The sequence below is a fragment of the Oryctolagus cuniculus genome, chromosome 16 (assembly GCF_051225735.1).
Source record: "Oryctolagus cuniculus isolate XC-2025 breed Fujian yellow rabbit chromosome 16, ASM5122573v1, whole genome shotgun sequence".
NCBI classification, from domain to species: Eukaryota; Metazoa; Chordata; class Mammalia; order Lagomorpha; family Leporidae; genus Oryctolagus; species Oryctolagus cuniculus.
This window is the reverse complement of record NC_142882.1, coordinates 27,571,246-27,598,142: the sequence shown is the minus strand read 5'-3', so window position 1 is coordinate 27,598,142 and position 26,897 is coordinate 27,571,246. Positions and strand designations below refer to the sequence as shown.

Sequence of the window (26,897 nt, the reverse complement as noted above, 5' to 3'; positions counted from 1 at the left end):
GATGTAAAACCTGAAATAGTCTTTTTTGGTCCTGTAGGTGATATAGTGGACAGTGGTTTTCTTAAAGAACTCTCTTATACATTTCTTCCAGCCATGCTGGAGCTAGTGTAAATTTATATATTTGGGCAATCATTCTATTCTTCATTTGGAGTTTAACCTACTCAAAATTGTCAAAATTCATTTCTTCAAGTACTTACCAAGAATATACGGTCAAAGCCTATATATATATTTGAGAGGTTGACAGAGAGAGGGGGAGATCAAGACAGAAAAAAAGAGACAGAACTCAATTGACTCAGTTCTGAAATACCCAGTGCAGCCAGGACTGGCCTAAGGCTACAGCTGAGAGGCAGGAATGTAGTCCTTACCCACATTGTCCAGTTACTTGAGTTATCACTACTGCCTCACAGCATCTGCATTAGCAAGCTGCTGGAATCAGGAATCGGGGTTGGGAATCAAACCACGGCACTCTGAATTTGGATTAGGGTTTCTCAGCTGACATCCTAGACACTAGTCTAAATGCCTACCCTCTTCTTTAATTTTTTCTCTGCAATATTTGAAACCAATGTGAGTGATCTGCTCCTGAAATTTTTGTTTCTTTTTTCTTTCTAACATGACCTCACTGGTGATTTCTCATCTTTCTCTTTGAACTCTTCTATTTTCTTCTCCTTAACAACACTCATCCAGGAACCCATGTGGTCTCCCAGTCAACGCTCACTGCATGTCCCATCACTAATATGCCCCAGATGTCACTGTTATGGGATCATTTGTTCAACATACTTTCTGATTTACCTTGTGAGTTCTTCTCTCACTCATAGATTATTTGGAATTACATTTTTTCATGTTTAAATATTGGAGATTCTTCTGGTTTTCATTTTTCTTATTGACTTCTACCTTGAAAGTATGATCAGACAGAATGTTTTATTATTTTAGTCCTTAATTATGACTCATCATATGTTTTGTTTGGTGATTATTTTTCACAGAGTGGCCTATGGATATTAATTAGGTCAATATGCTGTCATTCACATGTATAGTTGACTGGTTTTATGTTTTAGTACTAGAAGAGATATATTAATTGTCTAATATTGTGTTTTTTTTTAATTTCTTGTTAAAATGTGTGAATTTTGTTTTCTGCCTTTTGAGGCTTTGTTTATTGTACATTAACATTTATAATTGTTATATCATCCTAATGTATAATCCATTTATTATGATGTAAAGCCTTTCTATATCTGTGGTAATATATTTTTTGTTGAAGATATTTTGTTTGCTGCTAACTAAGTTGTCAACTTGAGCTTTTTCTTTTTAGAGACATTTTATTTATGTGAAAGCAGAGTTGCAGAGAGATGTAGAGCCAGAGAGAGGTCATGTATATGCTGGTTCACTTCTCAAATGACCACAATGTTCAGAGCTGAGCTAATCTGAAGCTGGGAGCCAGGAGCTTCTTCTGGTCTCCCATGTGGGTGTGTAGGCCCAAGGACTTGGGCCATCTTCTGCTTTCTCAGGCCATAGTAGAGAGCTGGAATGGAAGTCAAACAACAGGACTCTAATGGTGCCCATATGGTATGCCAGCACTGCAGGCTAGGGCTTTAACCCACTGTGCCACAGTGCTGGCTCGAGCTTTTTTTATTTTATTTATTTATTTGAAAGGCAGAGTTACAGGTAGGTAGAAAGAGAGTGAAAGAGGTCTTCCATTTGTTAGTTCACACCTCACATGGCCACAATGTCGAGCTGCTCTGATCTGGAGCTAGGAGACATAAACTTCTTCTAGGTCTCCCACATGGGTACAGGGGCCCAAGGGCTAGGGCCAGCTTGTACTAATTTCCCAGGCCATAGCAGGGAGCTGGATCAGAAGTGGAGCAGCTGAGACTTGAACCAACGCCTACATGGAATGCTGGCACTGCAGCTTCTACCTGCTGCACCACAGCGCTGGCCCCAAGAGCATTTTATAATTAGTTCTTAAGTCAACAACAGGAGTCACTGTGTACTTACTCCTCATGTAAGATCTCTGTACTTAATGTGTTGTTCAATGTGAATTCATGCTATAACTAGTACTGAAACAGTATTTTACACTTTATGTTCTGTGTGGGTGCAAACTGATGAAATCTTGACTTAATATATACTAAATTGATCTTCTCTATATAAAGCTAAACTGAATCTTGATATGAATGGAATGGAAGGGGGGCAGAGATGGGGGGTTGTGGGTGGGAGGAAAGTTGGGGGTGGGGAAGCCATTGTAATCCATAAACTGTACTTTGGAAATGTATATTAACTAAATAAAAGTTTAAAAAAAAGACCTCTGTCTCTGTCTCTTCCTCTCTCTGTAACTCTTTCAATAAAATAAATCTTTGACAAAAAAATAAACCTTATTTTATAGTAACAAAAGATTATGAGTTATAGAAACATTTCATCACTATTCCAAGGATGTATCATCCACTATATAATAAATTTCACTTGCCCACCTGTGCCAGAAAATTTTATAAGGATGTTAAGATGCTTGGAGAAAGATCAATTTCCTTGCTGTTGGGACCTACTAGACCCATTTTAAGAAGAGAGTGAAGAGCTAGCACTGTGGCATAGTGGGTAAATCACCAAATGCAGTGCTGGCATCCCATATGAGTGCTGGTTCGAGTCCCAGCTGCTCCACTTCTGATCCAGGTCTCTGCTATAGCCTGGGAAAGCAGTGGAATATGCCCAAAGTCCTTGGGCCCCTGCACCTGCAGAGGAGACCTGGAAGAACTCTGGGCTCCTGGCTTTGGACCAGCCCAGTTCCTGATATTGTGGCCATTTGGAGAGTGAACCAGTGGATGGAAGACATCTCTCTCTCTCTCTCTGCCTCTGCCATTCTGTCACTCTGCCTTTCAAATAAATCAATACAACTTCAAAAAGAATATAAGAGAGTGAATGAACCATTAAATGGAGAGACCTTGGAGTCTTTCCACTGCAAGATTAGCTCTTCCAGGTTGTGTCATCTTGTGATTCAGTTTTCCCTCCATCAAATGGAGGAAGTGTGATTCTACCTGTCCTTATGTCACCTTGTGAAAGTGGTAATAGGGAACATTGGTGTACCAGATATTCTCAATAAGGGACTTCTCTAGTCCTCCAGTCCAGACTAAAGTTATTTCTCCCATACTCCCATTGTATATTGACACAGAATGTTTTTACTATTCAAGTTATAGAGAAGGACTGAATTCACACTTCATGACAAATATTCTACACATGCTTTTTACTCAACTTAAACAGGAAGATATCTACTTTCAACACATAAAATATGCCATGCAGTAGGGTTGACATTAAATTCTTCACAGTGAGAAGAAGGGTAATTGTGGGGAACAACCCGGACTGGACTGAGTTACTGGAATTAAGACTTATTCTATGCATCTGCTCTCCCACAATATGGCGCTGGGAGAGAAGAAAACAGCTTCTACGCAGCTGCCTCTTGCCAACTTGAGTGATGACCTCCAGGAGCTGATCCTGCTCCTGATTGGAGGAGAGCAGCGTACTCGGCGTGTGGGCAGCCGAGTTAGGATTGGCAGAGGAGGACTATAAAGGAGGAGAGAGATGGCATGCACCAGGAACATCTAAGGGGAACATCTATCTGAAGGAACACCTGTGCAGCCCCCGAGAGAGCCGGCCAGCGGTGTGCCGCTCCCCCGCGGAAGTGGGGAATGTGGCAGGGGGAACCGCCCTTCCACGGAGGTGGAAGGGACGGTAGCCAACCCGGGAAGAACCAGCAGCAAACCTGGGGAGGGCCGAGCAGACAAAAGAACAGTGCAGGGTCCTGTGTCATTCCTCCATGAAGAGGGGGAGCGACAGTAATCATTAAGCTTGTGTGACTCTGGATCAACTTTCATTCTGGGCTGTGAATTCATTGTCCTTTCCAACAGAGTTTGGTTCCTTCATGACCTTTGTGCTCTCACATTTTCAGACATAGCAGTTGATCCTTCACAGTGGAATTTTTTCCATTAACCAACTGTGAAGACATCTTTCATTTGAAATGCCAAGGTTCCCTTGAATTCTTTGGAGTTGAGTCTATTGTCTGTATCTTCTATCATATGCATCTGTGCAATGCTGAAATTAAGGATGCTTTGCTCCTCTCTGCTGTAATCTGGAGTATTCTTTTGCACTCTCACACAATATGAGTTGTGGCTACTTGGTGTTGTCAGGTAGAAAGTGGGGCATGAAGTCTTTTATCTTTTTCCTTTGTGGTTATGTATTGTTGGCAGTAGTAGATGGCCTTGAGTTTCAGGAGGAGGGAAAGAGATTCCAGGTTTCTAACTAATTGAGAATGTGTCCTGCTGCAGGTAGAAATAATAAAGTATTATTTTCTGGGTTATTATTTAATATATTCCTATTTTCCAAATAAATCTCTCATATTGAAAATTCATATGAAACATTAGGTGGGTAATCAACAGAAGGAGGAAAACCAAAAGTCCATATCTGCAGATGACATGATTAGACCCTCAGAAACAGCTCCACAGCCCATCAAAAACCTGTGACAACGGATGAACTATTGCAGGAGGAGGTAGGTCAGGTAGTCCATACCTAAGGTGGACTCGGGCTGCTCCACCCACACTGACAGACCCCGGACTGGGATTTCATCCTACCCACCATTTTCACACCTGATCCCGCTTCCCAAATGAGAAGGAGTAGGCCTTCTTCCGGGCTGAGGCTGGCGGCCACCTCTCACAGACTCTGAGGCCTGAGGAACCCGTGGCAGCTGTGTGCAGCCACAAGCCAGGGGCTCAGGGCTCTTCTCTGAGCTCACAGTAACTGTTGCTAAGCAACGCCTAATACACAAGTGTGCAGGCGTGCCTTGCTAACGAGCTCTGTGGGCTGCACAGGCATACAGAAGCCTGGTGGCCAGAAGTGCTCAGTGTGCATGTGCAGGGGGAATCGGAGCATTTGGGTTGCTTTCCAAGATCAGTGGGACTTGACTAAGCCTTGGTGATGTTTTGGAAAAGCAGTCCCTGCAATCCGGCATGACTAAGCTGGCGCAGGGTGTCAGGCGCTGAAGGCCTCATGCAGAGTCAACTCCCTGGAAACCCCTCTCCCAGAATCAACTGATCCCAAAGTGGATTCCCCATCCAGATCCCCCGGGGTCCTAGTTGGTTTCCATGGGAATGCAAGAAAGGAAGTCATGATTTCACACACACACACATAGTACACATACCACAGAGGGAGTCACACATTTCCTTTCTAGAAACGGTTTCTACTGCTGATACACTACTAAACTAAACTTTTGTTCCTGTCTACCTTTCATTTCACATTGGGAGAATGATTGTTCAAACTCTAACCAGGGTTAGTCAGTTCCTCAGAGTCCTGGGTTGATAACATTCTCCTCCTCTTCTCCTAACCCTCATCTGGATGTCATGTCTATAAAATGTTGCTACTGATCCATTCGTGATAACATTGATTCCTGTGAATGTGAAATCGATGCACACACCTATCCTCTATTCATGAATATTACAATACAGAAAAGCAGTCCCAAGAAAGACATCCAGAAGTATAAAGCAGTTAAAGAAGCAGAAGTTGCAGCAGGCATGAAGGTGAGCAGGTGAAGCTGCCAAGAGAGACAATGGCATCCATATGCAAGTTCCACTGGGAGTCCTGGAGACTCTGTATCTAATCCAACTTCTTGATAATGCACATGAGAATGAGGTGGATCCTTATCCTAGTCCATGATTCCCTGCCACCGCCACCCAAGTCGGAGACCTGGATAGAGCTCCAGGATCCTGGATCCCACCTGGCCCAGCCCAAGTTCTTGAAGGAATCTGAGAGAGGGAACCTCAGATGTGAGATCTCTCATTCACTCCTCCATTGAAGCAAATACATGTCTGAGAAAATGAGAAAAATGTTACAAAGAATAATTTCTAAGAATAATATAAAAAAGCAATGAACATCCTATTGGGATCTGCCCACTCTAGTTTTTTGATCCTTTAAGCATAGAGAAAAAATGTATAGATATCTAATGAATTGCACCCAGATTATCTTTGCAGGTTTAATCAACTGAAGTCAATTTATCATTCTTTCCTTTTCTCACAGACAATTTTTATGAACGTCCACATTTTCCCAATGACTGGCCACTCGTTCCCATAATAGGGCAATAATACGACTTCAGGAAGCATTGTTTTGATTCACTCGTTTACCCACTCACTCAGGAAAGCAACACTTCCCGGGACTATCAAGTCACAGTCACAATCCTGAGAGAAGCCAAAAGGATGAGAGCTTGATTTTACCCTATATTCATGTGGAGGAACAGAGGGAGGAAAAGTAGAAGAGCAAAGTCATCTGTCAGTACCCCTCAGACCTGGAACCAGACAAAGATATCAACTCCCACCACTCTTATTTCATGAAGTATTGGAAGCCTCATCAAGAGCAGTTAGAAAAAGAGAAAGCCAGCAGGAGTCAGACATAGGGCTGTCACTCAGAGGGGGGCAGGACAAGAAGGGCTGTCAGTCTCCGGGATCAGGACAAAGTAGGGTGGTCACTCCCAGAGGGGTGGAACAAAGCAGTACTGTCAATCCCAGGTGTTGGGAAAAAGCAGGGCTGCCAAGGCCAGAGGGGCAGGACAAAGCAAGACTGCCACAGCCATAGGGCCAGGACAAAGCAGGGCTGTCACTCTGAGAGGGGCTGGACAATGCAGGGCTGTCACTCCCAGGTGGCGGGACAAAGCAGGGCTGTCACTACCAGGGGTGGGACAAAGCAGTGCAGACACTTCCAGAGGGGTGGAATGAAGCAGTCCTGTAAATCCCAGGCATGGGGAAAAGCAGGGCTGCCAAGGCCAGAGGGGCAGGACAAAGCAAGACTGCCACAGCCATAGGGCCCAGACAAAGCAGGGCTGTCACTCCCAGGTGGCAGGACAAAGCAGGGTTGTAACTCCCAGGGGGCAGTACAAAGCTGGGCTGTCACTCCTAGAGGGCCTGGACAAAGTAGTGCTCTCACTCCCAAAGGGGCGGGATAAAGCAGCACTGTCATTCCCAGGGGTCAGGACAAAGCAGGGCTGTCACACCAAGAGGGGCATAACAAAGTATTACTGTCAATCCCAGGGGGTGGTACAAAGCAGGGCTGTCACTCCCTGAGGGGCAGGACAAAGCAGGGCTGTCACTCTCAGGGAGCAGGACAAGGCAAGGCTGTCAGTCCCAGGGGGCAGGGCAAAGCAGGGTTGTCACACCAAGAGGGGCGGGACAAAGCAGGGCTGTCACACCAAGAGGGGCAGGACAAAGCAAGGCTGTCACTCCCTGAGGGGTTGGACAAAGCAGGGCTGCCAATATCAGGAAGCAGGACAAAGCAGGGCTGTCATTCCCAGGGGTCAGTACAAAGCAGGGATGTCACTCCCACAGGGGCGGGATAAAGCAAGGCTGTCACATCCAGGGGCTGGGAAAAAGCAAGCCTGTCACTTCTGGAGGGGCAGGACAAAGCAGGCTGCCACGCCCAGAGGGGCAGGACAAAGCAAGTCTGCCACAGCCATAGGACTGGGACAAAGCAGAGCTGTCAGTCCCAGGGGGTGGTACAAATCAGGGATGCCACACCCAGAGGGGCAGGACAAAGCAAGACTGCCACAGCCAGAGGGCCTGGACAAACCAGATCTGTCACTCTGACAGGGGCTGGACAAAGCAAGGCTGTCAGTCCCTGGTATGTGTAACTGCTCCAGTCTGTAAAGATGGAAGAATTTAACAGCCAGATTTATCTAAATCTTAGGGGAGTATAGTTAACATTAAAAAAGAAGAAGAAGAAAAAGCAGAGCCAGGGCCATGACATAGTAAGCTAATCTTCTACCTGCAGCACCAGCATCCCAATATGTGTGCAGTTCATATCCCAGCTGCTGCACTTCTAATCCAGTCTCTGTTATGGCATGTGTAAGCAGTGGAAGATGGTCCAAGTGCTTGGACCTCTGCACCCATATGAAGACCAAGAAGAAGCTCCTGGATCCTGCCTTTGGATCAGCTAAGCTCCAGACATTGTGGCCACTGGGCAATGAACAAGGAGACAGAAGACATTTCTCTCTGTCTCTCCCTCTGTCTGTAAGTCTGCCTCTCAAGTAAATAAATAAAATCTTAAGTAAGATTTGTTACTCTCCTCCTATTGAATCCACTCTCACCTGTTCTAACACTGGATAGCAATCTTTAGTAATATTCATGAAGCACCTGACTCTCCCGTGTCTTTGGTCCCCTCTTCTTAGCCATAGTACTCATTACTGAAGCTCAGGGCCCTAATATCAGTACCTGATATATTATTACAGCTCTGAGTCACCCAAATCATTCAAAACAACATGCAACACTGACCTTCACCTGTAGATGGAGCTCTGAAGGTCAAAAGAGAGAAGGGAGAAAAACCTGTGGACACATTTTGGGTGGCAATGGTTCACATTAAAGCTCAGGGGAAATGTCTAAGACTCTCCTCAGCCCTATTACCAATCACTCACCACTGGCTTTCCTATCTTGATCTGATAACCTCTTCACAGCTGTGGGCAGCCACAGGCAGTCACTCCCTTTGTTTACACTTAACCATATGGATGGAGACTTCCTGGCACAGACAATTAGACTAAGGAGATTCTGGGAAGAGGCAGGAAGAACCTTATCTCACTGCTAAGCCTCTCACAAGAGATGATATAGATAATCAGTCACACCTGAAACCGGCATTAATCACCTAAGTGTAATCAATAATTAAGAACCTTATCTGGAACTCTTTGTAACCTTAAAAGCCTTTTTGATATGTAAATCTTTTGTGCTCCTTCTTGTAAACAACTGGTCATGTTTAAATACTACTGGATTTGTTGAATAAACAAACAAACAAAAAAAGCCTTGTTTATGACTTGTCTTGGCTCCATTCTTTTTGTCCTTGTCCCTGCATTCCCACTCTCTGTTTCAGGAAACCAGGTACTTTGTGCTGCAGGCCTGCACGCACAGAGTCTTCCCTTCTCCAAATGTGAAAGCAATGTCCACCAGAGCAGAGTTTGCTCAGGACATTCTGGCAATTTCTCAACCCCCTATACTATAAGATAGCACTTTGGGAGACCGAACAAGGCCTAAAGATGTCAAGTAAACACAGTCTTAGGACTTTGCTTTTGCCAGCTCCAGACACACACTCCCATAGAGGCCCTGAATGACTGTAGGACTTTTTAAATGCAGCAAGGAAAAGAAAACACAAATGCAGTAGTAACAGGAACATTGATAAAAGTCTAGAAAAGTTTTCTGAATGTGTGAAAAAAGTTATTTTCTCTTTACATTTTTGTTTGAAATTTGCATGATGTCTAATCCTCAGAGGCCTAACCAAAGTTTTAGTTATAAATAATGCAAGTTTCCTAAAATAGAAACAAATAAAGGTAAGGCAGAATGTTTGTCTTTCCTCCTTTTAAATCCAGCTCCTAAATTTCTCACTACTTTAGTCTTTAAATAAAAACCTCACTGCTCAGAACAGAAGTGGTCTCATTCCAACAAACACAAAGGCTTGTCTCTGAATGGCTGCCAGCTGGCACCTGGCTACTCCCATCCAAGGTAGAGGAGATAACACCCAGTGAAGTCCACAGAATGCTTCAAAGGCAAACAGCTCACTACCACATGCATGGAATGGACAATGCCAAGTGTCACTTTTTTTTTTCCAGCTTTCTTCTTTCTCATTGAATTAGCCACACTCACCTACATCTTGATAAAGCTATGTGCTAATGTAGGTCTTCAACGTACCTGAATTTCTAGTGAGAGCTCATGGTGATTCAGTAGTGGTAAGGCTGAAAACTATGTTAAATTGTTTCTGGGTCCTACAGAAGCACAGCACTTGTTTATCCCACTGTGCTATAGCTCTCTAAAAATACAGCCAAAATCCCTTTGCCTGGGTAGGCAAAGGTTGCCTTGTGTTTCACTCTTGAATCCCTAGGAGAGACAAAAGGGCCACATCCCTTTGGAAAACAGAAAGCTAATTAACTCTTTACATCACCCTCTTTTGAAGGTTAGCTGAGATGGGAGACACTAATATTCTCAGATTTCTCATTCAAGGTGTGATGCAAAGTCCCTTAGTGCCTCAAACTCTTCTCTACTCTCATCAGCTTAGGTCATATATAAGGCCTTTTGAAAGACTTAACCTTAGGCTAGTGCTATGGCATAGCAAGTAAAGCTATTGCCAGCAGCTCTGGCAACCTTATGGGCTCTGGTGGGAGTCCCAGATGCTCAATTTATGATCCAGATCCCTGCTGATATGCCTGGGAAAACAGTGCAGGTTGATCCAAGTTCTTGAATCTCTGAATCCAAGTAGAAGATCCAGAAGAAACCCCTGGCTATAGATCAGCCCACCTCTGGCCATTGCAGCTGTTTGGGGAGTAAACCCGTGGATGGAAGTTCTCTCTCTCTCTCTCTCTCTCTCTCTCTCTGCCTTTCAAATAAAATAAATAAATCTTTTAATTTTTGACAGGCTGAGTGGACAGTGAGAGGGAGAGACAGAGTAAAAGGTCTTTCTTTTGCCGTTGGTTCACACTCCAATGGCCGCCACGGCCGGCGCACTGTGGCCAGTGCACCACACTGATCCGATGGTAGGAGCAAGGTACTTATCCTGGTCTCCCATGGGGTGCAGGGCCCAAGCACTTGGGCCATCCACCACTACACTCCCTGGACACAGCAGAGAGCAGGCAAGGAGAGGGGCAACCGGGACAGAATCCGGCGCCCCGACCAGGACTAGAACCCGGTGTGCCATCACCCCAAGGTGGAGGATTATCCTAGTGAGCCACAGTGCCGGCCAAATAAATAAATCTTTTTAAAGGAAAACCTTTTGGAATCTGTAGACAGTATATATATATATATATATATATATATATATATATAGTATACACAATCAACTAGACTGACAAATCCAAACAGAAATTAAACATCGTCGTTAAGAAATGCTTCCAGATTAAAATGCTGACTTTGTCATGCTTAGCAATAGCATCTTGGGTAATCTCTGTTCCTCTTCATCTGGAAAATGATAACAATAGTTATATCTAGTGCTTAAGCAAAAATGAAATGGGACAACACATTTAGAATGCTAATAGTCATGTCTGGCATATAATGACTCATTAAATACTGGTTAACCACTATTACTATTATGTCCTAACAGGCTATTTCCAATGGGCTACCCTTGAGTTCCCATACTCTGAATTTATAAGCTCAATCAACACATCATGTAGCTGCAGAGGGATCAATGTCTCCCATATTCCTCCCTAGAGTGCTCTAGACTACACATAGGGCAAACTATATCCAAGGAGACTCTTAAGAATACACAAGATGAATGGAATTAAAGGGCCAGTGCAGTGGTGCAGTGGGTTAATCCTCCCCTTGCAGTGCCCGCATCCCATATGGGTGCCAGTTCTAGTCCTGGCTGCTCCTCTTTGAATCTAGCTCTCTGCTGTGGCCTGGGAAAGCAATAGAAGATGGCCCAAGTGCTTGGGTCCCTGCACCCATATGGGAGACCAGGAAGAAACACCTGGTTCCTGGCTTCAGATTGGTGCAGCTCTGGCTGTTCTAGCCATTTGGGGAGTGAACCAATGGAGGGAAGGACTTTCTCTCTGTCTCTACCTCTCAATGTCTGTAAATAAATAAAATCTTTTTTAAAAAAAGAAAATGGAATTAAAAGGTAAGTTAACTTTATTACAATTAAAAAATTGATACCTAGTTTTTCTCTGACACACATTTTTAATGAAATTTTTGAAGACTCCTCATGTACCCTCGTCTCTATCATGGGCAACATATTGATTTTCAGAGTCCTTTTGCTTGCACACTATATTTTCTCACTTGATTTAACTCACATATAAAAGCTTTAGGAAATCATGGGAGTATCCATTAATAGGTCAGGCCTCCCAATATCAGTAGTCACTGGGTTCCACACTCCCCTTCCTTCTCAGAGCTAAGTTCAGCTAAGTCAAAGAAAAAAGGGTAGTTCTTTGTATTTTATTCCTGAAAACATCAATCTTAAGACATTTTAAGTCCTCTTTTAAAGCTTCAAGTTGGAGAGAGAACATTTATCCAAGGTCCATGATCTAGGTAGCTGATTATTTTTAGCATCTTTGAGCAAGAATTGGTAATGAGCTTTTAATTTGAAGGGCTTAAATCACCAAAGTGTTCCAAGTTTCAGGGAAGCACCACAGAATTCAAAGGAAATCTCATCAATTGCTTTCTATCAGTTCACTTCCTGACACTCACTTTCCAATAAAAGCAGCCAAAAGACTTTCTAAGATCACAGATACACTTTAGTGGAGTCACATTCCAAGTCCTTGTTTATAAATTGGTTTTTAAATGGTCAGGGATTGAGGTAATATACTTCATCTCCATTACACAGGCCCACAAAACAATACAAACTTTGTGCCAAGAAAGAGGAGACAGAGCATGAAGCCACAGGCAGTCCTGATTTATTCAGAAGGTTTATTCACTCCAAGGTGAATGCATGGCAGAGAGTTCCCAGCAAGCACACAGCAAAGAGAGAACCCCCTGTCTTACAGACTAGTGCTTTATATAGTACAAAGTAGTGGGAAGGAGCTTGGAGGTCTGAGCTAAAGCAGAGCTGCTGAGATAGAGAAGTGCTTGGGCTAGATTTAAAGGTCCTTTGAGGTCACAGTGTGAGCTGGGAGGGGTTTGGAATGAGGCTGGATTCTGAGGCTGAGCTGCTGAGATAGAGGGAGACAGCTTGGGAAGATTGAAGGAGATCTCAGGCTGATAGCAGGAGCTTTCATATGTTGTTGTATCCAAAAGTTGAGGCAGGGCAAGGATGGTCAAGGTGGGGATGGGGGGAAGAGGCTGTATTAGCAAGACAAACATGAGCCTGCTTGTTGTGTAGGTGAGAGGTCAACATGGATGTAAGAATTGTTCTTCCTCCATCACCGTGTATGATACATCCAGAATAAAGGATACTTTGGTGGCAAATTTCTGATATAAATTCTATAATAAAAATGTAGCCAATCACAATCTTTTGCAGTTAAGATAGATTTCTGTGGGTGATCCCATGGGACTGCCTGCCCTGCCCCATGCAGAAAGTTGAGAGGGCATGGTGCACCATGCTTGCTGGGAGGGACCCCACAGCCTGGCTGCTGGCAAGTTGCAGGAGCTCCAGGCCCATTTCCTCCATTCCCCACTTCCTGTTAGAAGCCTTGTGGCTGTGCTTTTGTGGTTCATAAACAGAGAGCTGATAAGCAACAGCCAGATGTGGGCTGATTGCACAAAGGAGCCCAGGAGCCTATGAGTCCTATGTGAGCTATAAGTCAATTAGTTAGAAGCCTTTTGGCATGCTGCCCCTTCTGCCCTATAGAATTACTGTTAGCACCCCAGGCTTTTTTCTTCCCCACTTACCCTATACTAAATCTGTGCCTGATTGCTAATAAACAGACATGCTCATCAGGTCTGTCTCCAGTGCTTCTTGTTGAGTGACGCCTTCACTCTTCCAGCCTGACAGATGAGAGTCTCACACAAAGAGACCACAGATGTCAGCCTTTCGATAATGGGATTCACATTTGGCTGCCTTTCAGCTGGGAATCTGAGGAAATGTCTAGCAAGGGTAAATGCCATAGGAGTTGTCAGAGACCTAGTAGAGAAAATGATGTGCACCACCAATGGCAAAATCCAGCTCTAATGACAGAACTCCAAACCCCCAATATGGAGCCACACATTTAGCATCTTTCAAGTCAGCAAAGAGTACTTATATTTTGCAAGAACTCTCAGTCAAGTCTCAAGCTATATGCATGCCTATATTTGTTTTAAGAAAATATTATTTGTTGGGTCATTTTAGGAAAGACCAGCAGAATATTAGCCACATTGGGCCCTTTATTCACAAGTTCCTACATCATTACTAGCACCAATTCAGATTTAAGAGGAGGGCAATTGCTAACCTTGAATGTGCATCTTGGGGAAGGGGCTAAGGGGATGTAGTATTTCCTATCTCTTTGCTCATTTTCTAGCTTGCAAACCTCCCTTCCCCTTCTCTAGTAGCCCCAGGTAAGAAATCAGCCTGCTTCACTTGCTCACAGGTCCTTCTTGAAAATCCCATGGCCCACTCTCCCTCTGTCAGACCCTCATTCATATCAGGCATGTCGGTGAACGCATGGGACAGCACCTAACATTGCATATACGGTTGTCATTATGACCTGCATACAATAACCAGAATTTCATCTGGTGGTCTCTCAGCATCACCAAACCAGGTTGTTGCACTCGACTCACGCTCATCTAAGTTCAGAGGAGCATTAGGGGAAGGACATGTATTTAGGAGACCACCCTGCCTTGCAGGGTTAACCCTGCCACATCATCCCCTGAAAATATTGTTGCTATGGCAACTTTCCAACCTTGAGGCCAGTGCTTCATACTTCCTCTGACTGTAGGTCTACACACATCCCTTGGCCTCATCAGGCACTCCAGGAGCAGACTCCATGCATACTGCAGTGCTGGTCAGGCAGAGACAGGATTAGCTCAAACCACTGCCACCAGTCATCCCTGATGTGTCAACAGCTGCAGGCAGTACCACGAGGCCACAACTCACAAAATGTCTTCAGGCCTTCTGTGATCATCCTACTCTGTGGGCTGATGTGTGATGCAGCAAGCCTCTGAGTCTTCTGCTGTATCCTTTGACCAATGGGCTCTAGTGGGGCAGGGCTTTTCCTCCCCAAATGCTTTCTACACTGTCAAGATAGTGCCTGTCCAATTCTGGTCTTCAGGGATTTGTCATTGTTCCAGGAGCATGTACTCAGGAGGTGGGTGGCTGGGCACTTCTGAAGTGTGCATAGGATTTTCTTTGTTTTCTTTTTCCCTCCCTCCCTTCCTCCCTCCCTCTCTCCCTCTTTCTTTATTCCTTCCTTCCTTCCTTCCTTCCTTCCTTCCTTCCTTCCTTCCTTTCTTCTTCTTTCTCCTCTTTCTTTCTTATTTTCTCCTCTTTCTTTCTTTCTTGCTTGCTTTGTAAGGAGGACTCTGTGGTTGAGCCTGACCAATGTCCCCTGCCTCAGTTTTCTTACCTTCAAGTATACCTATAAGCTGAGAATAGATTCATGAGTCTTCCATTTACATGATACCTCAAGATTCTGTTCATTCAGCCATACGTTATCATGTGCCCTGTGATGTGGGTCTATGGGAGGTCTGGTGGCATGAGAGGTTTATGCTAAGAAGACAAGGCCAGAAAAGCCTTCCTATGAAAGAGGGAATCTCAGGGTTAAAAAGATTCTGGCTTCAAATGTGGGGAGCTCCCATAGTCCTCTCAGCCAAAGCCAGAGGTGATTTTATCTTTCTTGGTTATGCCTCTCTGCCAAGACATGGGCACTAGGATAGATATTGGGAGATCCCAGCCTTGTCCAGGTTGATGAGTGGTTTGACAGCCTCCCAGTCAAGATCCATGTTCTGATCCCAGATTCAGTTACCAAGCTTCTACCTATCATCTGTCTATTTTCATTTCATACAATGCTGTCATTTCTAGGCTCTGCTTCCTCTGAGATCTCTTTTTTAAAGAAAGATTTATTTATTTATTTGAAATTCAGAATTACACAGAGATAGAAGGAGGGGCAGAGAGAGAAAGAGGTCTTCCATACCCTGTTTCACTCCCCAGTTGGCCACAAAGGCAGGAGCTGCCCTGCTCAGAAGCCAGGAGCCAGGAGATTCCTCCAGGTCTTCCCATGAGAGTGCAGGGGCCCAAGGACTTGTGCCATCTGCTTTCCCAGGCAATAGCAGAGAGCTGGATCAGGAGTGGAGCAGCTGGGAATTGAACTGGTGCCCATATGGGATGCTCACACTGCTGGGGGTGGCTTTACCCTCCACACCACAATGCCAGCCCTGAAATCTGACCTTAACCTGATGGTTCCTGACTGATAGGCATGGCATCCAAAAATGATGTAGGAGATTGTATTGTGCACCTACAACTTTTGTCACATTGTTTTTAATTATCTATGTCCTTGTCATCTGTCCACCAGGACTCAAATTGCCTTGAGAGTAATCATGATACTCACATTATTCATGTTGCATCAATTATACCCAGGAGAGTACCAGGCATAATGCATACAAGTCATCCTGTCTCCATTCACCCTCTGCTCCTCATTCCCACAGTGCTAGGGGCTCTTGCTCTTCTCCTCCTCCTCCTCCACCCCTCCCTCTGCACAGCTACCACCACCATGAGACCCACACACCATGCTCCTCTACTCCCTCTGACCCCATACACTCTCCAGTTCCAGTGGATCCTAACAGAATGGCATATCAAGTGTGTGAGGTTTAGTTGTACTCATGAAACAAAGCTACAGTACTCCACTATCACTAAGTGAATTGTGGATGTTGGACTTGAAAGCTCTGATTTTTGTGCTCAGTTCTATGGTCCTAGAACAACTCAGAGCATGGCAGAAATTAAGGAGATGCCTGCCTGCATATTACATTCATTTAGGAGCCACAGAGCTCTACAGCATTGTTGTTGGAGCCGTTTCCATTTATTCACTGCTCAAACCTATTGCTTTCTTTTCTGCTTTGTGTCCATCCACTCATATCAGAGTAGCCAAAGCAGAGTGAGTTTTTTATGAGTCATGATGGTGACCCAGTGGCTAGACACCTTACTTGGACTTTATAATGTGCATTTTGGTTATTACAGGAAATTTTTTTAGAGATTTACTTATATTTGAAATAGTTCCACAGGGAGAGAAGGAGAGGAAGAAAGAAAGGGCAAGGCCCTCCATCTATTGGTTCATTCCCAACTGGCTGCAATGGCCAGAGCTGCGTCATTCTGAAGCCAGGAGCCATGACCCAGGAGCCAGGAGCCTCTTCTGGGTCTCCCATGTGGGTGCAGGGGACCAAGGCCTTAAACCATCTTCTACTGTTTTCCCAGGTCATAGCAGAGAGCTGTAGTAGAAGTGGAGAAGCTGGGACTTGAACCGATGCCCATATTGGATGCTGGCACTGCAGGTGGCAGCTGTACCGACTGCACCATAGTGCCAACCCTACCCCGCGGAAAATTTTTCACTTCTTTCCTGCTTGATTGTGCTTTAGTTACCTAAGGTTGATGAATATATAAATTGTGAATTACTGAAGTATTCCAAATTTAGCTTTGAATTATATGATTTTGAGGTGTTTTTAATTTAACTTTTTTATAAATATTGACCATTACTATACTTTTTAAAAATATTTATTTATTTATTTATTTGAAAATCAGAGTTACACAGAGAGAGGAGAGGCACGTCGTGTTCTACTACTGGCCAGGGAACCAGATTCTTTCTCAGTTGCCCCTCTTCCAGGCCAGCTCTCAGTTGTGGACTGAGAGTGCAGTGGAGGATGGCCCAAGTCCTTGGGCCCTGCAGCCACGTGGGAGACCAGGAGAAGCACCTGGCTCCTGGCTTCGGATCAGTGCGATGTGCTGGCCACAGCGCACTGGCTGTAGTGGCCATTGGAGGGTGAACCAATGGTAAAGGAAGACCTTTCTCTCTGTCTCTCTCTCACTGTCCACTCTGTCTGTCAAAAAAAAAAAAAAAGTGGAGCATCCAGGTCTCAAACAGGTGCCTGTATGGGATGCCAGCACTTCAGGCCAGGGTGTTAACTTGCTGTGCCACAGCGCCAGCCCCTGAATTTTACTTTTTTATTTAGATTGTTCTTATAGACCCTGACTATGTCTTCTAGTTTCTAAGTAACTGCATCATAAGAAGGACCATTGTATATTGTAGCAGTTAAAAATATTTGGCATGATGATCAACATAAGGCTTATAGATTGTAGCTACCCATGAGACTGTGTCCTGGATTTAGGGGCAGTTTATAAGTCGGTTGGAGGTAGCCTTTTATTACTGATGAACATTAATGTACTGAGAACTCCTTGCCTATTAAATAATAAAATCTAAATGAAGACTTACACATGAGTTCCCTCCTGCCTTCATCTACCATTAAAATCCTGTTGTTTCTGCATTTTAGATCTCCCTGTAATCTGTTGCTTCTTCTTCATTCCCACTACCACCATACCTTGGTTTAGATCCTACTAAATTACCTTTGATATACTTTTTAATTGACCTCTCTGCTTTTTGTTTTTCTTACCTTTGTGTAAATCCTCTTAGTTCATCCAAACCTTTTTCTGATTGCTCAGGTTCTCTTACTCCAATAACTAGGGAAATCATGTGGCTGGTAATTCTTTCAACACACCACACAAAAGAATGCTCAGTAAATGCTTACTAAATAATGAATGGAATGCCTTACAAAGCTAGGGTGAACATTTAACCTGCTTGGCCATGGATGGTTTCTGTTTATACATTTCAACCCTGTGTCATTATTAATATGTCTCTTTTATGATCAAATTTATCTCTGAGCAACAAATTATACAGTCATCTAATTGTGGCAGTTATCAAATATATATCTATTTCATTGTCTCTTCAACTAGGTAGTTCTTGGGATCAGAAATTGTATTTGTTTAATTTTTATAGCCTCATTTATTCATTCAACTAAAAGAATGACTCTATCAAGATGCTGAGTTTTAATGTCAAAGCAAACATGTTTCTTGCCCTCCTGAATTTTCAATCTGGCAAGAAAAAGAAGTCTACACAAATAATATTGCCTGACATGATAAACATTAGTGTGAAATGAATGGATACATTTAAGCATTCCTAATCCAGCAATTCTAATCCCATGGATTATAATTGCCAGAAGTAATCACAAACAGCACTCCATGTCATCCTGCTTCCATTTACATTCCTACTTAAATCTTAAAAATCAGACACCACACATATACCTAAGAATGCATAATATTTATATGCTATCTTGATGTTAAACATGAGAAAATTAACCATACAGCAATAGCAACTTTGAATCTCCTTTCTTTTTTAGATAAGTTGTAATCATATGTGTTTCTCTATAGTGAAGATTAGCATTGTAGATACTCTTCCTCTCCTTCACTTTTTATTTTAGAGATGAGAAATCTGGGGTTTAGAAACTGAGCCCCAAATTAAAAGAAATATTTCCTTTTAAAGATTTATTTTTTTATTTGAAAGGCAGAGTTACAAAGAGGCAGAGGTAGAGAGAGAGAGAGACATCTTCCATCCACTGGTTCACTCCCCCAAATGGCTGCAATGGCCATAGTTAAGCTGATTCAAAGTCAGGAGCCAGGAAGTTCTGGGTCTCCAGTGTGGATGCAGGGTCCCAAGCATTTGGGCCATCTTCTACTGCTTTCCCAGGCTAGACCAGAAAGCTGGATTGGAAGTGGAGCAGCAGGGACTTGAACCTGCACCCATGTAGAATGTCAGTGTTGAAGGCAGAGGCTTAGCCCACTATGCCACAGTGCTGGTCCCAAAATATTTCTTTTTTTAAATTTTATTTAATAAATATAATTTTCCAAAGTACAGTTTTTGGATGTTAATAGTTCCCCCCCTATAACTTTCCTCTCACCCGCAACCCTCCCATCTCCCACTCCCTCTCCCATTCCATTCGCATGAAAATTCATTTTCAATTATCTTTATATACAGAAGATTAACTTAGTATATATTAAGTAAAGATTTCAACAGTTTGCACCCACACCGAAACACAAAGTGAAAAATACTGTTTGAGTACTAGTTATAGCATTAATTCACCTTGTACAACACATTAAGGATAGAGATCCTACATGAGGAGTAAGTGCACAGCGACTCCTGTTGTTGACTTAACAAATTGACACTCTTGTTTATGGCGTCAGAAATCTCCCTAGGCTCTAGTCATCAGTTGCCAAGGCTATGAAAGCCTTTTGAGTTTGTTGACTTCAATCTTATTTAGACAATGTCATAGTCAAAGTGGAAGTTCTCGCCTCCCTTCAGAGAAAAGTACCCTTCTTTGATGGCCCATTCTTTCCACTGGGATCTCACTCACAGAGATCTTTCATTTATGTTTTTTTTTTGAGAGTGTCTTGACTTTCCATGCCTAAAATAATTTCATGGGCTCTTCAGCCAGATCCGAATGCCTATATTTAACTTTAGTTGGCTTTTAACCTAGACTTTTTAACCATATTTCCGTGGGCAAATTCAATTCTGAACTCTTTCCACCTCGGCTTTCTCTTTGTAAATTGATAATACTGTCTCCAGAATTGACGTAAGGTATAAATGATACAAAGTAAGGCATTTACTCTGTTAATCTGGCCCCTAGAAGATACTTGGCAATGTTAGTCCTGTATCCAGCTCTCCTGTTTTTTTTTTTTTTTTTGTACTTGGTGAATTAGAGGGTGGTGTGAAATGCTTTGAAAAGAACAACAAACATCAACAAGACACAAATAAAAATTGTATTCTGAAATCTATATGTTAAACTATGCTGTCTACACCTGTGCTAAGAGTTACATTGAAATCATTGTCATTTATTACTTGAGAGAAGCTGCCCAGGAATAAAGCAGCAGGGGGATTTTTCTGAGGGAAACAGCATGTGTGAGGGAACTGGCATTTGGGACTCAGCAGCAGTGGCTGTCAGTTCTTAAGATTTTGTTCAAGAAAGGAAGAACAGCACCTGACCCTTGAGATTTGGGGTGGGAAGGAAGGGAAGGAGGGATGTAAACAAAAGCAAACGCCCTCTGGTTCCCAGCCTGTCTCCACCCACCCCACAATGAAGCCCTAGGAGAGGGCCAGTAAGTCTATCTAGGAATGCCCTGGCCTGGACTCCATTTCCCAGAGTCACCCGGTGCTCTAACGTTTTCCTCTCTGAATGCCTGTGCGTGTGAATGTGGGAGAACCTGCGCATGCGCGTGCCTTTCCCTGTGGCTCAGGGTTGGGAACAGATGAAGTTCATTTACTGGTCAGAGTGTTCCCTGAGAGGCTGCTTTGCTCTTTCTCCCACATTCACTGGGGCGTCTTGCTCTGCAAGTGCAATTGCAGGCATTTGGGGAGCACACACCCCAGACCTACCACCCACTGCTTCTGTGCTTCTGCATCTGCCACCCGTGGGTCCCAAATTCAAGTGACTTCTCCTGTCCCACACTCTCCACTTTGCCCTCCAGGTGTCCTGAAGAAAGGGGACGTGCTCCTAAGATTTTCCACGGCAAGTATGGAGAATAGGAAGGGGCATCTATGCATGTGTGGGAGAGGGGTGGGTGTGATGGTGGATGTCGGCTCCCAGACATTGATCACTAGCTTCTCAGTGATTCTGGGAGCTTCTCCAGCAGAGTCAAGGCTGGGGCCCAGGTGTTGTGTCTCCCACCGCCGCTTCCCAGTCTCCCAGTGCTCGGCCAGTCCCATGGGCTGCCTCACTCAAATTCTTAAAGTACACAGGACGAGTAACAGCACAAGCAGGGCAGTTGAGAGCAAGGCGAAGGACGGAGTCCCATTCCCTATATTTAAATAAGCCCAGTTCTCACTTTGGGTGGGTCAAAGAATGTTTTCTGGCTGGGCCTCCTGTTATATCCCATGGTAGTTCCAGCTGGGCAGGCTTGGTGGCCTTCAGCTGGGAGCCTGAGGCAGCAGAGAGGTGGAGAGAGAAGATCAGAGTAGGATCTGGCTCATGGCCCCCATGCTGGACCCCGTGGACACATCTGACAGCTGGGGCACCTTGTGTTTGGATGTATTTCCCAGCGGCAATGTGAAGCTTGTGCAGTAGCTATGTGCATTGATCTCTCCTCTGTGTTTAATTAACAGACCCTTTTTCAATCTGGAGCTTGAGGCCATGGAAACATAGCTGATTTATTTTCCTGCTATTCAATTTCTGTCTTCATCCCTTCTTTCTTATGTTATTAGGGATGTCAACTATTATTACCTGCTGCTAATCTCTTTGCAAAGTGAGAAGTGAACTGATTTTTTTTTCAGGCAGAATGGACAGTGAGAGAGAGAGAGAGAGAGAGAGAGAGAAAGTTCTTCCTTTGCCATTGGTTCACCCTCCAATGGCTGCCGCAGTGGGCATGCTGAGGCCAGTGCACCCCGACCAGGACTAGAACCCGGTGTGCTGGTGCCGCTAGGTGGAGGATTAGCCTATTGAGCCGCGGCACTGGCGTGAACTGAAATTAATGCAAGTCTACTGTGTGTGTTAATAATGAGCTACTTTAATATGGATATTCATAAAGTGGAGAGCTATGAAAACATAAATACAGAAAAGTGCAATTTTTCTCTTCTGGTTCTTTACAGTCACTCAATGCTCCACCAAGCTGGTTATCTTACAGTCCATACAGTTTTAATTAAGAGGGCCAATTACTTTTTAAAAAGAAAACATTTATTTATTTGAAAGGCAGAGTTACAGAGAGGCAAAGGCACAGAGAGAGAGAGAGAGAGGTCTCCCATCTGCTGGTTCACTCCCCAGATGTTCACAATGGCCAGACCTGCATGGATCTGAAGTCAGGAGCCAGGAACTTCTTCCAGGTCTCCTACACAGATGCAGGGGACCAAGCACTTGGGCTATCTTCCACTGTTTTCCCAGGCCATAGCAGAGAGCTGGATCACAAGTGGAGCAGCCAGGTCTCGAACCAGCACCCTTATGGTTTTACCCGCTCAGCCAGAACACCAGCTTCCAATTACTTTTCTTATTCTGGGTTCTGTGTTTAACCCCATGACATTTTCAACATGGGAGGATATTAGTGATAGATTTTCATAATGACTGTGTTCTGTGTAAGCCTTTGTACAAGGTGTTAACATGAGGAGGAGTAAGGAAGAAAAGAGAAAATATGCCCCTTCCTTCCAAGAGGTGCACAAACAGTACAGTAAAAGATGTGGCTTTGGGCTGGCACTGTGATTCAGCAGGTTAATCCTCTGCCTGTGGTACCAGCATCCTATATGGGTAGGCACTTGTCAAGTACCAGCTGCTCCTCCTCTGATCCAGCTCTCTGCTGTGGCCTGGGAAGGCAGTATAAGATGGCCCAAGGGTTTTGGCCTCTGCACCCATGTGGGAGACCCAGAAGAAGCTCCTGGCTCCTGGCTTTAGATCAGTGCATTTCTTCTGGCCATTTTAGCCAACTGGGGAGTGAACTAGCAGAAGGAAGACCTTTCTCTCTGTCTATCTGTCTCACTATCTGTAATTCTACCTCTCAAATAAATAAATAAATCATTTTTACAAAAAGAGAGATGTGGCCCTAAAAACTATTGCTATAGACTTTCAGTATAATGAAGTTTTCACTTGATTAACTGAGTGATTCATAGATTCTGTTAGAGTCCTGTTGTCACAAGATTAATAACCTGTAAAACTCATTTACCATAGTAAAAACAGGAAGTAAAAATAGAAAGGGAATCCTGGATAGAGGTTGTTAGAGTAACAGCATTCTTCCTGTCAAACCCAGTGTGTTTTGACCTTTTCCCCCATGTACTCCCTATCACAGTGCTTGTGAGTGGACAAGCAGTTATGTGTTTCTGCTGAAAAGAGTTTCTTCACACCCAGGAAACAGCTGTAAGACACTTTCTCAGCAACTATGTTGTGTGTACATTAATACAAACTTGAAAACAGCCAAGAACAGGATTCCTAGACTACTCAGGCTAACTGACTGTTCTTAGCACATCATTCCCTGCTCTGCTCTAGGTTTCTGGCAAGTTCTTTCAAATTTTTAGGAGAGATATGTTTCACATGAGAGACATAATCTGTTAATGTAGCAGTGATGTCTTTAAGAAAATGTGCCATGTGAGGAAGCAGTCTGATGGTATCCATTCATCTTCCCATTTTTTTTCTGACAGGCAGAGCTAGACAGAGAGACAGAAAGGTCTTCCTTCCATTGGTTCACCCCTCAAATGGTCACCACATCTGGAGTGCTGCACTGATCTGAAGCCAGGAGCCAGGTGCTTCCTCCTGGTCTCACATGTGGGGGCAGGTCCCAAGCACTTGCGCCATCCTCCATTGCCTTCCTGGGCCACAGCAGAGAGCTGGACTGGAAGAGGAGCAACTAGGACAGGACTGGTGCCCCAATTGGGATTAGAACCCAGAGTACCAGTGCTGCAGGTGGAGGATTAGCCTAGGGAGCTTTGGCACTGGCCCATTCATCTTCCCACTAATAACTTTCATTGATGTCTACCACATGGTGGCAGAAGGCAATCATCCTTCTGAATTGCATCAAGCCAGGAGGATTCATCTACAGTTTATCTGAGCTTTCTTTGTATGAGAGAATAACCAAAATATACATTGTATACAGTGTATTTTTTAGATTCATTTTATTTACTTGAAAGGCAGATTTACAGAGAGATTGAAAGAGAGGTCTTCCATCTGTTGGTTCACTCCTCAGATGGCCACAATGACTTGGGCTGGGCCAGGTGAACCCAGGAGCTAGGAGCTTCTTCTGGTTCTCACACTTGATTTCAGGGGCCCAAACACTTGGGCCACCACCCTCTGCTTTCCTAGGTGAATTAGTAGGGAGCTATATTGGAAATGGAGCAGCCAGGTCTTGAACCAGTGCTCATGTGAGTGCTGGCACTGCCAGGGTCTGCTTAACCTACAACACCAGCCCCATGTGCATTTTTTCAAAGTGTGGGAGGGGTTAATTTTTTTCTAACATGACTCAAAGATTATAATTTGTAGTAGATTATTTTGGTTATATTTTGAGTTTCATTAAATTTCTATATTTTTGAAGTTAATGAGTACTAGTAGTTATTTTTTAAAGATTTATTTATTTTACTTGAAAGTCAGAGTTACACACAGAGAGAAGGAGAGGTAGAGAGAGAGAAGTCTTCCATCTGCTGGTTCACTCCCCAATTGGCTACAGTGGTCGGAGCTGTGCCGATCCAAAGCCAGGAGCCAGGAGCTTCTTCTGTGTGGTATTATCTTGTTATCCTTGCTTTGGATAAACAAACTCTCTCCCATCCCTCATTTAAAATGCTTTTTAAAATAGGTTTATTTTGAGGACTGGCACAGTGGCATGGCAGGTGAGGCTGCCACCTATAGTGCTGGCATCCCATATGGGTGCTTTTTTGAGATCCAGCTTTCTGCTGTGGCCTGGGAAAGCGGTGGAAGATGGCTCAAGTTCTTGGGTTCTGCACCTGCATGGGATATCTGACAGAAGATTCTGGCTCCTGGCTTCAGATAGATCCAGCTCTGGCTATTGCAGCCATTTTCAGAATGAATCAGTGCATGGAAGACCACTCTCTGTGCCTCTGCCTCTCTGTAATTCTGCCTTTTAAATAAACAAATAAAATTTTACATGCTACACCACTGCACTGGACCCAAGACCTAACAGGTTTTCTGGGTGCTTATTCTGGGGTTCACTTTGAGCACTAAGCACAGTTATTCTGTGTGCCTGAATATTTCATGTTCCTTCATATGGTAAAGTTTTTCTCATGTTCTGAGTGATTGGGCTACATGTGCCCATAGTGGAAACTAAAACTTAATTTGGCATTTGAACACCCAGAGTGCTGATTCCTGTAATCTTCTGAATTTAATCAGAAAATGGGTTTTGAAACATTTGGTCTATGGATAGGCAGGGCAGTTTTCCTGGATCCCTGTGAGAATTGATGAACTGATGGTGTTTTTCTACTCCACATTATATTCTGAAATTGACTTCATTTCATTTTCTTAAAATAACTATATTTGAAATTTGCTCCCCCCTTCTGAAATGTTTGTGCTTCTGTCCTCCTTATAACCATGCACATGAGTAGCTCTTTTCATTCTCTTTATGATGCTACAAGAGCAATGAGACAATGCAGCTCTCTCCCCTGGCAGCACATCTTCCTCAGTATGTCTCTTTGATTTAGACCCTGGGTTAACTTGGCTGCACAAAAGGCTTATATCTAAACCCAGTGTACCTATTGAATGAAAGTTATCATAAAACAAATATGCTTTGTAAACCTCTCATCTGTTGTTTTGAAGTATCTTGTGAATGTGTCTTTTATGTCAGTGTCTGTAAGCTGGAGACTTCCCACTTAAGGCAGAAGGCTGCTGAGGGACAGCACAACTGTAGCTTTGCTCTATTACTTTACTATGGCTACTCTTTCACCCTTTCCCTTTATTTTATTAAGATTTAAAAATTTTAGTTTAAAGGCAGAGTTAAAGAGAAAGAGGCAGAGACAGAAGGATGGGGATCTTGCATCTGCTGGTTCATTCAAGAGACTGAAATGAATAATGCTGACCCAGCCTGGAAGTCCAACCAAGTGTTGCATGTTGGTGCAAGGACCCAAGTACTTGTGCCATCTGTTTCTGCTTCCCCAGTTGCATTAGCAGGGAGCTGGACCAGAAGTGGAACAGCTGTGACTCAAACTGACACTTGTGAGGCTGACATTGTGGCACAATGGGGGAAGCCACCATCTGCATTGCCAGCTTCCCAGATGAGCAGCAGTTCATGTCCCAGTTGCTCCACTTCTAACCTAGCTCCCTTCTGATGGCCTGAGAAAAGCAGCAAAGGATGACTTAAGTGTTTGGGCCATTGTAAGCCATGTGAGAGACCCAGATGAAGTGCCTGGCTCCTGGTTTCTGTGTGGTTCAGCCCTGGCCATGGCAGCCATCTAAGATGGAAGATCTCTCTCTCTTTTAGCATTTATTTGCAAGGCAAAGATAGAGAAAGGGAGAGAATGAGAAAGAGATTTTCCATCTGCTGGTCTACTTCCTAGATGGCTGCAATGGCCAGAACTGGGCCAGGCCCAAGCCAGGTGCCAAGAGCTTCATTCAGGTCTCCCACTTGGGTGTCAAGAACCCAGGTATTGGACCATCTTCTACTTTTCCAGGGCCACTAGCAGAGAAGTGGATCAGAAGTGGAGCAGCCAGGACATGAACTGGTGCCTATATGGGATGCCAGCATTGCAGGGAACAGCTGTACCTGCTAATCCACAATGCCATCCCATCTGACTCTCCCTCCTCTCCATAACTCTGATTTTTTTAAGAATGATTTTATTTATTTGACAGTTACCGATAGAGATAGAGACAGATAGAGAGGTCTTCAGTCTGCTGGTTCACTCCCCAAATGACCGCAGTGGCCAGATCTGAGCTAATCTGAAGCCAGGAGCCAGTAGCTTCTTCTGGATCTCCCATGTGGATATAGGGGGCCAAGGACTTGGGCCATGCTGTGCCACTTTCCCAAGCACATTAGCAGGCAGCTGGATTGGAAGTGGAGCAGCCAAG

General features: G+C 44.0%; 1 protein-coding gene across 1 annotated transcript in view; it reads left to right on the top strand.

Moving 5' to 3' along the window:
* The first annotated feature begins 20,600 nt into the window (after positions 1–20,600).
* The window catches only part of LOC149121639 (uncharacterized), a 32,769-nt gene continuing 26,472 nt past the window's right edge, over positions 20,601–26,897 (top strand). The window contains exon 1 of the mRNA XM_089315067.1: positions 20,601–20,927. The gene's annotated coding sequence lies outside the window, so the exon portion shown is untranslated. The remainder of the gene's footprint in view (positions 20,928–26,897) is intronic.